This window comes from Frieseomelitta varia, unplaced genomic scaffold, assembly GCF_011392965.1.
Source record: "Frieseomelitta varia isolate USP_RPSP 00005682 unplaced genomic scaffold, Fvar_1.2 scaffold_140, whole genome shotgun sequence".
NCBI lineage: Eukaryota > Metazoa > Arthropoda > Insecta > Hymenoptera > Apidae > Frieseomelitta > Frieseomelitta varia.
This window is the reverse complement of record NW_025109084.1, coordinates 593,120-606,065: the sequence shown is the minus strand read 5'-3', so window position 1 is coordinate 606,065 and position 12,946 is coordinate 593,120. Positions and strand designations below refer to the sequence as shown.

The following is a 12,946-nucleotide window of genomic DNA, read 5'->3' as shown; positions in this document are numbered from 1 at the left end:
ACTTTCGACTTTGAGTGGAAACGCGTGCATGCAACTTGCCAATATAAATTTTCAGTGCATTCCAAATTAACGTTTTCGATCTTTAACGTCTTCCGATGAGCTACCTGTACCACGGATTCTACGAATTTGAAAGAAGAAAGAGACTCTTCAGGGAAATAATATTATTGATATTTTGCGTCTGGATTAATTTTATCGAAAGTTGGCAACGACGACAAGAGTAATAGAAAATCCAATGTATCTACACGCGGGAAATCTCAAATTTTTTTACAGTAAATTCGTAGAGTATGAATATAATAATATTACATGAATATAATCATATAGAATATGATAAAAAATACAAATTAGTAAAGTATGAGGTTCATTTAATTGTTTTACAGTAAATTCGTAGATTATGAATATAATAATATTACATGAATATAATCATATAGAATATGATAAAAAATACAAATTAGTAAAGTATGAGGTTCATTTAATTGTTTTACAGTAAATTCGTAGATTATGAATATAATAATATTACATGAATATAATCATATAGAATATGATAAAAAATACAAATTAGTAAAGTATGAGGTTCATTTAATTGTTTTACAGTAAATTCGTAGATTATGAATATAATAATATTATATGAATATAATGATATAGAATATGATAAAAAATACAAATTAGTAAAGTGTGAGGTCCATTTAAATGTTTTACAGTGAATTAGCAAAGTATGAATATAATAATATTATATGAATATAACGATAGACAATATGATAAAAAATTAGTGAAGTATGAGATTTAATCCGTCGTTTTGTTCATATCCCGTGGATTAGCGAGATTCAGTAACCACGGGAGTAGAAATTATTGAGATAATAGAACTTGGCGAAACGGCGTTGGTGACAATGGCAGAATTATAAGAACAAATGCCGGAGACAATGGAGACATGGAAACTGTTATTCAAGATTCTACGTCCTTGTGACTCGAAATTGAAGACAAGTCGAAGTCGTAACAGTCGAAGAGTCCCGGGGTCACGAGGACCCATATAGACAATATCAGAATCGCGGGAACCAATACCGGCATACTGGGATTCTGCGAGTTGTAATCGAGGACACTAGAGCCGGGCAAATGGATATCGAGGTCGTCGGAGTCGTGAATACTGATATCGCGGATATGTAACGTTGTAAAAGCTGATACTATGAACCGTCGGTGATAAGACGGAGCATCGCGGAAATTGATCTAGATCGTCGGAATTGGCATTAACGTTGAACTATTGTCAACAAAGTACAAAGGAATCTGCGAATCCGATATTTTCCAATTCAAAGGTCCTGAGATTCGAAAATATCGTCGAAGTTCAATGAGCTTGAAGAGCTTTTCTGAAGGTATCTCAAAGGTTTCAACGATTCCGACACAACTTTCATTTCTCCATCACTGTTACATAGATTTTTAAATATTTGAGATTTTTCATCGATACTTTAACCACTTGCGAAATTCTAGTGTTTTACCAACTGTTTGTACTTTGTCGAATTTAAGTAATGTACAATATATAATAACGTAATTTTTTAAGAACATTCTTCGTAATGTTTTACGAGATGGAATTGCAAAATTAAATTGCAGAATAAAAATAGAACCAGTTCTACTTTGATAGCAGCAGTCTATGGATACCAACGAAATAAGGTTCTTACTAATAAACTTTGATGAAAATTAAAACGATCTAGCAACGTATACTGTTATACTTATTTTCATAAGCTAGTCCAAATTGTACGACCATGTGAAAGTTACTCCACTTACTGTTACACGTTATCATCGGCAGTGTCTCACGTCGTTGATAATAAAATCATAGATCATAGCGAACAATCACCGAACACAATATATCGTTATATCTGAGGGAACGATGACTCCACGCAGTTCTCTGAGGTCATATTTACCCTCGATACGTGCCCGTTCGCTCCCTCACTTTGTGTTGAATCAAGCAACTCATTACTTTACATTGTGAGACCCGTCGACAATGGCAGCCTTTTCTCCTCCTGTTCGCCGCTCATAAAGCGAAAGAGCGCGGTCTAAAAGAAACCGATGAACGGGGAGGGTATTCACTATACTCGCGCGACCTCCACTCGATCTTCGAATTCACATTTTCGGCGCATTCCCATGCATATTTCCCTCCATCGGGGCGATTTTTCCTTCTTTCGTTTTCCTCCCCGGCTCGCATTATATCGATTTCACGGAGCAATTATTATTGCGTTCGCTGGATCTTTAGTGAGTCTCCTATTCACCCCCGGACGAATATCGTCAAGTGGTTGATGTTCTCGATAAGGGGTTGAACGGAGAAGGAATTGATTCCAGAACGAACGTCAAAGAACGCTGCGCGAAGTCTTTCACGTCGGCAGACTTTTAAATATTTCCGGAAAATTCTTCGAACATTTGTAAACAATTTTTCTCTCGACGTTACTGCTTTGCAAACGTTTCGAAATTTTCACGTAAATGGATATTTCGATATACGAATAGTTCACGGAAATATTCAAACACCTGAATTTAAATATATATTTTGTGTATTATATGAGAAACATTTTCAACTTTCATCAATACTTTTACAAGAATATTACGATGTATGAAAAAATGATGAAAGAGATTTAGCATAGACACAATTTGTAAAGCTCTTTATTAAATATGCTCGGAACAAGTACATCGTATTTTCACGCTGGTCAGAAATTTGACAGTCGCGTCTCTCATTACGGTTGAAATCTAATTTATCCATAATCACGCCCGTTGCAATTTCAATGAACGAACGCGTTAAAGTTTGCTGCTTTCTCGCTACTGTCCTCCCGTTTAATTACCTTTCGTTTGTCGAATGAACACGCTCGCGTCATTTGCATCTCGGGCAGGATTCGGATTTCGTTGAAATTCGTCGAAATCGAGAGGATCGTCGGAGAATAGCAACTTATCGTCCCGGTAATTAACCCATGGTATCTCGTTCGTGAAGTCTCGTCGTTCTAAATCGCCGACAATTGAAAAAGTCCGCCGCCTTTAGATCCCTGCGAGCGATATTGTTGGAGGAACCGAGAGAAACGAGTCCAAGCTCGCGAGACCACCTAGACTAGACTTCCATTGAGTCGTAGAGTCGGGTTTTGGCAGCGAAACTCGCCGAGCGGAAAAGCGAGAAAAAGTGGCGTACGCGACGATAAGAGAACGAGCCAGGCGAGCGACAGTTTTGTTTCGCCGAGGAGCGGGAGGAGGAGGGAAAGGAGTTGGGAAGGAAAATTTCGCCGTGAAATCTCCTGGACGTCCAGCAACGTCGCTTGTTTACCTCTTTCTCTTGCCGTTCGCTTCCACACGTATCCAGACATAATATTGTTACTAAGCGGTAGCATATTACTTTCGAACGGACGCGAGAAAACGAGCGGTAGAAAGGGGAAGATGAAATGAAAATAAAGCATGGACAAACGAGCCGTGCCCCCTTGCGTTTTTTAACGAGCAGCGGCAGTGGTAGCAGCCAGCCAGCCAGCCAGCCAGCCATCCAGTAGAAACGCGGCTGACGGGAAGGCACCGCGACTCGGAAACAAAAGAATTCAGAAGCTTCCTGTTTCGTAGTCCGTCTCGGCTGCGCGTGCGGCTGCTCACCGCCGTATACGGAAGGTGTGAATGCGGGTACTTTCGTAAATGTACTCGGCTCGATTCGAGAGGGAAAGAGGAAGAGAGAGAAAGCTAAAGTCTCGACGTAGCAACAGGAAGAATAGGGAGGCTCGAAATTCGAGAAGCACCGGTGTCGGGGGGGTAGAAACCGGAGGGAGAGAAAAAAAAAACGGGAGAGACTGTGAGAGAAGTAACGTTTCCATTGTTAGACGAGTTGATAACTTGAATAATGGCGGAGCACAGGCAGCGGGCGCGATTTTTATTGAAATAATAAGAACCTGGCGCGCGTTCGTCAGCGTGCACGGTGCGTACGATCGCGAACGAGGAAACAAAAGAGGAAACGCGAGAACGGCGAGAAGTGTTGCGGAGAAATTTCAAAGCGTGGATATCTCGGGTCGAGTGCCAGTTTCCGTGCAGCCGTGTCGCGGGGCTTCCACAGATGGCATTGAAAAATTTCGCCGGAACCGCGAAACGGGCCGCGTCCGGGCTGTTGCAATAACTTGGCAAAAGCGAATGGCGGGCAAACGGTCCGGAAGAACAGGCACGGGATTTTTCGCTCGTTCGTTCTTCCGGTTGATTAAAGGCGATACTTGGCATTGAGATGAATCTTTTTCACTGGTGTGTGTCGTCGGCGCGACGACGTCCAAAGGGTACGCGCGTAATTGCGAGCAATTGAAAGTAACGGGGTGGGGGGGGGGGGGGAGACAGAGGACGGGGCGACGCAGCTCGCGTCATTAAGTGAGAAATCGGTGGCTCATATAATTTGTAGAGACGGCGACGTTGCAGTCACGGCTCGGCGAGTAGCGAGCGTCCCCGTAGGCTGACGCGCGCCGGAGAAAATTGTTTTCCGCGCTACTGTGTCGGGAAGCACGCGTCACGAGTAGGGACGGGACGACGACATCGTCGTCGTCGTCGTCGTCGTCGTCGTCGTCGTCGTTGTTGCAGCTCTCTTAAAAAAGAAGTCAGACACACGTGAAGAGAGCGAGAGGTAGAGAGTCTGTGAGAAACGGAGCGCGAGCGAAGGACGCGAAGAGGAAACGAAAGAGAAAGAGCGGAGGAGAGCCAGAGAGGGTGGAAAAGAGACAGTGTACGCTCCCTGTGTCGACGACGTGTACGCATCCGCTGCTGGCATAAACGCAGACACGCGTGTGTGTCGAAAAGAAAGGGCGTTGTCGACCGTCTAGCAGGGCGTCTCGTCCCATTGTCCATGCACGCGGATGGGTTGGCTCTTTACTGAAATGCAAGCCGAGTTTTTTCGAGGGGTGGAAGCACGAGCCTGGGACGGAACGTTGACGGAAGGGGAGAAGATGGTGTGTGCGAGGGAAAGAGAGAAAGAGAGAGGAAGAGAGGGGCGAGGGGTGGCCAGGCGGCATCGCGACCCCCGACGCGACTCTTCGATTCGAGACAGGCGAGAACGAGGTGGGTGCGTCGTGGCAGTGCGTAGGTATTTTCCATCCGCTCTGGGGATCGCCGGCGGTCCCGCGACGCTCTCTCCTCCCGATTGTTACCTACACCGGTTGCTTACACTGTTTTAACGTTATTCGAGACAGCACCCTTTGTCTACCGATACGTTGCGCCTTCGGCGGAATGCCGACCGAGGGTGGACGTGGAAAGAGGTCGAAAAGGAAGAGGGAAGTAGACGACGCGGAGACAAGGGCAGGAGGAGGAACGCCGTCATTAATTCCACACGTTTTTTCACTTTTCCCTTTCTGTTTTCTTTTTTTGTTCTTTTTCTCTCTTTCTCTCTTTTCTTCGTCGCTTCCTTCGACGTCGCTGCTGAAGAACCGGCGCGAACCGGCGCGTGATCGTCGCGCGCGATCGTGAATTTTTCATTAAATTAACGCGGCCTGTCGATTCCTTTGGCAGACAGGCTTCGGACGTGATTGTGCCCGGCCAGTCAAGCGGCCGACACGCCGCGGAGATAAAAAGTTAGTTCTTCGAGCGAGCAGGGCGGCTCGCGCGCGCGTAACACACGTCGCGCGTTTAAGTATTCATTATTTTGGAGCGTTTCAGACAAACTCGTGTGCTCGCACGTACGGTTTTAATGGCGGCGCGGCAGTCGAGACAGCGCGAGCCAGCGGTTCCCAAATCGCTCGGCCGAGAAACTTCTCCCGGGGAAAACAACGTGCTCTTTTGGCGAGTGAAAAAAAGGGTAAGAAAAATCCCCGGGATTTCGTAATCGAGACCGAGTCGGCACTCTTTACGGTTGTTATTTCGACAGGGGAATTCTCGTCGGTGGATGACGCGATTTCGAGGAATTTTAAGCGGATATAAAGGGTAATTAATCATTTCCGCGGGACGTTTAATCTAATCGAGAAGTTTCACTACGCGAAATTATGTCGTACTTTGTCCATTCCCCCAGCGGGAAGTTATAAAATTACGCGTTTCGCCCGCGATGTAATTAGATCCACCCCCACCCCCCGCCGTATTATTTCTGTTTTCGTCTACGCGCCACTAATTAACAATTTCCCATCGGGAACGTAGTCTCCCTCCCTCGACCCCGCTGTGCGTAGCTTCGAATATTTTTCCATTTGGCGTCTTCGGTCCTCGAATGGCCCGAATGGCCGGACGATCGTTTCGTTACGAATCACCGTAACGAATCGCGCGCGTTATCGTAAATTATTAATAATGCCACCTGAGGGAGCGGCGAAACGAGCGGAACTCAATACACGCTCTCGCTACATTATCGTTTCGGCTACAGGTAATTCTTCCCTGTAATCTCCCGTTTAAATCAAACGCATCTGCGCGCCATTGGAATCAAGAGCGTCGTAAAACGCTACGTTAACCGTAGGAGAGATCTATAACTCTCTTTTACTCTTCTCTGCGCGTTGCCGTCGTACGATACGACACGACACGATACGATACGATACGATACGCGGTCGCTTATGCGGCGGTCTTGGAATCGGTTCGCCGGAGGGCACGCGAGCTCGTGAAAAAAANAAAAAAAAAAAAAAAAAAAAAAAAAAAGAAGAGACAATGGACAGTGTCAGAGCGTAGTCGTGGCCCGTGTCAACCCCTCTTGCCATCACTGACGAGCAACACACGCGCCTCCACCTGCTTTCATCCTTCACCGGCTCCTCTCCACTGCTATCTGCTTGTCCTCTCCATTCTGCTCGCTCCCTCGTTCCGTGCACGTTTTATTCGCTCTCTCCCCGCCCTCCGGACGCTCTTCACCACCGCCGGACATGGTAGTTCTGTCGATTTAAGATTGTCGAAGTTATAAAGCTTCTCAAGCATTCCCCGGGGTTCGCAACTTTTACTCCAACTTCGTTCGCCCGGTCTGTCGTTCGTCCTCCCGTCGTCGTCCTGCCATCCTTCCACCTTCCCTTCCCTTACCCTTCCTTCCACCTTGCTGCCACCTCGCCATTCTCCGTCGCGATTGCTCGCGACGTGTCGGAGGAGTAATTCTCCGGTTTTGTGGCGCAAGTTCCCGTCGGTTCCACTCGCTCATAAACGGCGGGGAATGATCGTACATTTCTATTCGTAAGTCACGGGTCGCGAAGTCGGGGTAAGGTTGTTAATATCCAAGTCTGCGAGTTGTGAACGAAATTTTCGTTATTTTGCATTATTACTGGAAAGTTACTCCTCGAGTCGCGAAGTTGCAACAATTGGGTGCAATTCTTTATTTATCGTAGAATAATAAAGCTTGAAATGCCAATAACGGTGTAACAATTGCTTCCAATTAACAACGAGGAGTTGAAAAATGGAGATAAGTCGAAAGTTAGTGGGAAAGTTTTTTGTTTCTACATTTAATTGCTGCGCGTGATGTATTTTTACGAGATAAAGTTGCGATAATTATGACGTACGTAATAAATGTAACTTTTTATTTATTACAGAATAATAATACTCAAAATGTCACTAACACTGACAATTTGCATCCAATTAACAACGAGGTGTTGAAAAATGGAGGCGAATTGAAAGTTAGTGGAAAAATTCTTGTCTCTACATTTAATTTCATCGCGAGGCATGTCTTTACGGGATAAACCTGTGATATAAACATACATAACAAATTTTTTATTTATCAAACAATAATTTTATTTATAAAGTAATAATATTGAAAATACGACAGTTACGAAATACGAAAGTTAGCAGAAAAGTTCCTGTTTCTACATTTGCACGAGGTGTATCGTTACGGGAGAATGTAGAAACTTTGGAATTTGTTAGAGTCGAAAGCATTTCGAAATTTGGCAGGCAAAGTTTCGGATCTCTTGAACTTTCCAAGTATTTAAACCTCACTGCTGTGCTTCCAACCACCCTTCAGTCGGACACCGTTCACTTGCTTGGAATATTTTTTCAACATTCAGTTTCCTCAGTGAAATGATAAGATTCTCCAATGAACGACGATGGGACGGCTAATTATTCTCGTGCCTTCATAAAGTTCGCTTCACTCCTTCCTGAACAACATCTGAAATATCAATTTACCGTAAATGTATCGAATGTTCTAAATATCCTCGGGCGAAGAAGTTGAGGACTGTTTTAAGACTTAAAGACGAACTTGACGATCAGTTTCGCCGTTACCTGAAAGTCGTTGTTCCACAAATTCCCACGGAATTCGTTGTAACACGATTCTCTTCTCTTCTTTCGCAGAAATGATAACTCTGGACGGAGCGCGCCGGCCGGAAGTCTGGAAGATGCAAGTTCGTTCGCGCGACAGTGTTCTGTGACAGCAATTACCGTGACATGAAGTGAAGAAACGGGCCGTCTAAAGAGACTGCGAAACCGTGGGAAGAAGCCACCCGCGAGAAGAAGCGAGATTGCGTTTCGAAAACTTGCGTCGCCACGAGTGACGAGAAGTGCAACTACAAAACGGTGAGTAACGGCTTTCAGTTTCTATAATGTTTCTCCCAAATATAGATACAGTCTTGAGAAATCGCTGCCCTCCGTTTCAAAAGTATCGAAGGGACTGAGATCGATCTTCATACGCGTCGAGAGGAAAATCTGTCCCCTAGATCAAAAAGGAACAGGTCTCATAAATTTTCATTTCTATTCCCCCCCTGTTGCACGACGATCCTCCGTCGTTCACGTTATGTTTATCGACGAATGATTTTTCAATTTTCCACATCTTCCCCGCCCGAAGCGACCACCGGGTCGAGCTCGGTATATATATATCTGGTTGCAAAACGAGCCAATATCGACGTTTTTGGCAATTGATTCGCAGTTCGCTGGCCAGCAATCTTTTAATATCGGCGACCATGAATAATTTCTAGGGAACATTCGTATTCCGGTGTTCATGGCAAACATTCATCACCCTTTTGCATTTGCAGTACATAGACCGAACCCAGCCGGTTCGGCGGTGTGTTTATACGCGGGAAAAGTTGACGATAGACGAAATACAAACGAAACGAATCCAATCGACAATGTGTGGAAAACCGGAAAAACAAAGAAAAAAGAACCGAAAAAAAATATTGTAAACCGATACGACAGAGCCGCGTAAAACTGGCGTTGTTCAAACATTTCGCCTCTGATTTCGCCTGATTTCTTTAATTCGGTATTTCTTACGATCCCAGCGGAGCCCAGAGTGAGAGAGAGAGAGGGAGAGTCGGGCAAAAAGTCTGAAGACGCGGAAAAGTTCGTTCGTTAGACACTCGGCGAGAGCCTGTTAATTATATTAAATAAAACTTGCTCGTATTTCCCAGACGCTCTCTTTTCCGTCTGCAAACGCTTTGCAACTTTGTTAAACGAACCTCTCCCCAACCCGTGCCCGCCTGTTCCGCGAGAAAGTCTAATTCCACGCGGCACACTGACGTCGAACTTCCGTTCCGCGGCGTGCGTGTCTTTGTCCGAGCTTTGTTCTCTCTCTCTCTCTCTCTCTCTCTCTCTCTCTGTTTCTCTTTCTCTCTTCTCGTTCCGTCTTCGAGCGGTCTTCGTTTCAAAAATTGTCCCGTTGATCCCACCGCGTTTTCATCCGCGTTCTCCCTCGATACAAAACGAGGGAGAGGAGATGAGTTTTACCTAGGTGTTGCTACGTTTCCCGCAGGAGACTCGCCGAGAGACCGACCGTCGTTCACGCCCGTAGATATTCAAAAGGGGCGGTCGGCGATCGTCGAACAAAGACGCGAAATAAATACAAATATGCGATATCCGGCTGGTGTATACGGACGATGCAGGGCAAGAGTGATTTTTTTCACACTTTACCGGGCAGAGAGGCGAGTGTGTTACTCGCACGGACGCTCTCGACGGAATGCATATGAAACGTCAAATGCACTCGGCACGGTCCATCAAAATGCAAATATCTTTTATCCGCGTCGGTAATATATGCGTCCGTGGAGAATCAGTATTCAGGCCGAGTGCGGCCGATCCGCCCTCTACGGTATCGAAACCAGCGTGTGTGTGTGTGTGTGTGTGTGTGTGTGTGTGTGTGTGTGCGTGTGCAGCGGCGTGGATACACAGGCCGCAGGGTTGTTGTTGCCGTTGGGGCGAAGTGGACCCCTGCGAGAAAGACCGCGCGTGCCCACCCCCTTGGCCAAATCTTTATTTTACGACCGATCCGCCGGATCGATGGCCCCTTCTCGTTGACAGGCCACGCGGAGGATAGATCTCTCGAACGTACCGTAACCAATTTTTAATTGATACCACCTTCTCCACGCTCGTTGCAACTCCGGGGCTCAAGTGGATCTCGAACGAAGTTTCTCTGTTGCCATCGATAGAAGTAGTGTCTATAAATCACGGACGGAGAGTTCCTTCTTTTCCTTTCTGTCGTTTTAATTTACATTTCTTTATTTTTCGAGAGGACGCTAGTTTGACGAAGCACGCGTCGTTGGTAAATTGAATTCGTCACCGTTTCGCGGGCTGAAACGGGATCCTCTTTGGAGGAAATTACCTCCAAAGTTGCGTTTGATTTCAACACGTCAGAAATTTACGTCTTAAACTTTCACACGTCGAGAATTCTTTGTCCCAAATTGCCACATTTTCTCAGTTTTAAGTATATTTAAATGTAATACAGATAAAACAGAGAAGTTTATTGCTTCTTAATAATTTCTTTTCAGTGATATCATACCGACGAGTTCAAAAAATGAAAAGGAAAGCGACGAAATTATTGTATACGATTCGGTCTCTCGTTACGGTCCGCGAACCAGTTGCCAGCGCAAGGGGTTAAACGATAACGTACGATTTGTTGTTTCGTCCGAGCTGCAATTGAACGGATGCAACAGAAGGATGAACGGAAGTTCCCTAGAAAATTGAAATTTGTCGAGACGGGGAAAAAGTGCGAAAAATCTCGAAAAGTGTGTCTACGCTCTGAGATTCACTGAGAAAGAGTTGAGCAGCTGCAGCTCCGAAAACTGGCGGCCGGTGTGCGGCGAAATAGCGAAAATCAACCGGTTGTTCCTAACTTCCAACTCCCGGTCCCGGGTTGGAAATTTCATTTCCGTTTCTCTGCTGCGCGAAATAGTTGATGCGTCATTTATCGCGTCATACACGCCACGCTGTTACCGCGGGCGCGCGTTGTTTATTTTTACATTTTCGAATTGATGTATATTAAACCCTGCGGTTTCAATCCCTCCCCTTCGTCCCCGCCCCGATGGAAATAATTTTCCCTCTTCGGGAAAATATGTATCCGTATTCCTTCGGGAGGGGTGCCTCGTGTAATCAAATGTTTTTACAAAATCGCGAGAGTATCCGTATCCGAAATTTCGTATTTATCGGTTTCTATTAGATTCGCACACGCGGAGCGTTTGTTCCACTTCTCTTGCGGTAGTTGAACGATGATCGATACGCGGACAGAACGTAGACAAAACGAGCACACTTCTGACCTATCGAAGCGTATCGATCATTTATGCAAACCCGATAACGGAACCCTTGGTCTATCGAATGAAATCGGTCCTCGCTCGATCTTTCCTTACGAAACGTTCTCTGGAACTCTGTCGGCTCGAACAGATCGAATTCATATTGAATTCATATTTTTGCAAACACGGCTTCGAAGGGAATTACTTACTTTTGCACCGCGCGCGACACGTGCGAGTTATTTCTTCGCGAGTTGTTTTGTTTTTTTTTTTTCTTTTAATTAAGCGACGTCTGAGAATGTTTCAAACATCGCCGCGATCGCTGTGTCTTTCAGAAACCCGTTCAATTTCGCGCCGGTCGTTTCACTCGGCTCGCCTCGTGTCAGCGTATTGGTTTTTAGGTCGCGCAACGACACGCCGGTTTTTATTCGGATTAAAAAGGGTAAGCGCGGCTTTGAAAAGAGGGCGGTTTTGCGAGCCGTGTTTGTCGAAACATCTTTCCTCCGTTGTTGCGTTCCGTATACAATTTTTCTCCGCTGTTTGCTGACACAGTTTCTACCGACTCTATGGATTCCCGCCGCGCCGCGCCGCGTTCTACCCCAGCGACGTTTAATTCCGTATTATTTTCGTAAATTATGCGAACGCCATCGTCCGCGCGTGTTTAACGACAAACACTCGCAACTATCCGAGAGCGGATTAAAAGATTTCTAAAACGATTTTACACGCCGTTCCTCGTTTAATCACTTCTACGTACTTTGCATGCCAGTTCCTTGTTCACCATCAGAAAGAATCGAACGGGAATTAAGGGAAAATGGAAACGAACGACGACAAATGACGTAATTTTTTTTATTTATTCACTTGAGAAAATTAAGATTACAACAGAAATTAATTTTAACTTCACCTCAAAATCTGATACAATTGCTAGAAAAAAAAAAAAAAGAAAAAGAAAGTACTCGGCCAGACTCTTTTATTCATCCGATAGTTCGTCGTGTCATTCGTAAATCGATGGTCACTTCAATCAAGCCAATCACTTTCTTCGCCAAGTTGAAAAAAAGCTCGGTTATTAAATCCAACAGCGAGTAGACCGCTCGGAGGATCTTCGAGAGCGCTTGACGTTCCCAATAGCGAACGGGCTGAGCCCCTTTTTCCACAGAGATCTCGAACCCTTACGCTAAAGCTACGGAGGAAAGAATCGGACGTTTAGAAAAACGAACGATTTTGTCGCGAGGTAAATTGAATCGAAGCCGCTACTCTCGATGACGAGAGTGGAAACGAGGGGGAGCAAGAAGAACGCAATGGCGCCCCTTACGCGTTCCTTGTTACCGCTCGTACAACAATTCGCGTTTATTTGCATAGAAAAGAACTTTCTTTATGAGTCCGTGGTATTATCGTTACTTAATACTTGCCGATCGACTCTTCCTTTCCGCGCGTACGCAGCAAGTATCGTTCTTCCGCTCGTCAAGAAGAATTGAAACACCGTCGAGAGGTGTATTGATCTTTTCCTCCCGACGCAACTTCTTTGTATTAAATTAGAGTTCCTCAAGTTGTACTTGACTTTGTTTCTTCTTCTTGCGTCGATATTAAAATTCCTTTTTTTTTTTTTTTTTTTTTAATTT

General features: G+C 45.2%; 1 protein-coding gene across 2 annotated transcripts in view; it reads left to right on the top strand.

The window, feature by feature from the left end:
• LOC122532395 (semaphorin-2A) overlaps positions 1 to 12,946 on the top strand; it is a 592,180-nt gene that overhangs the window by 128,875 nt on the left and 450,359 nt on the right. For both annotated transcript variants that reach the window (XM_043661155.1, XM_043661159.1), the window contains exon 2: positions 8,197 to 8,418. The gene's annotated coding sequence lies outside the window, so the exon portion shown is untranslated. The remainder of the gene's footprint in view (positions 1 to 8,196; positions 8,419 to 12,946) is intronic.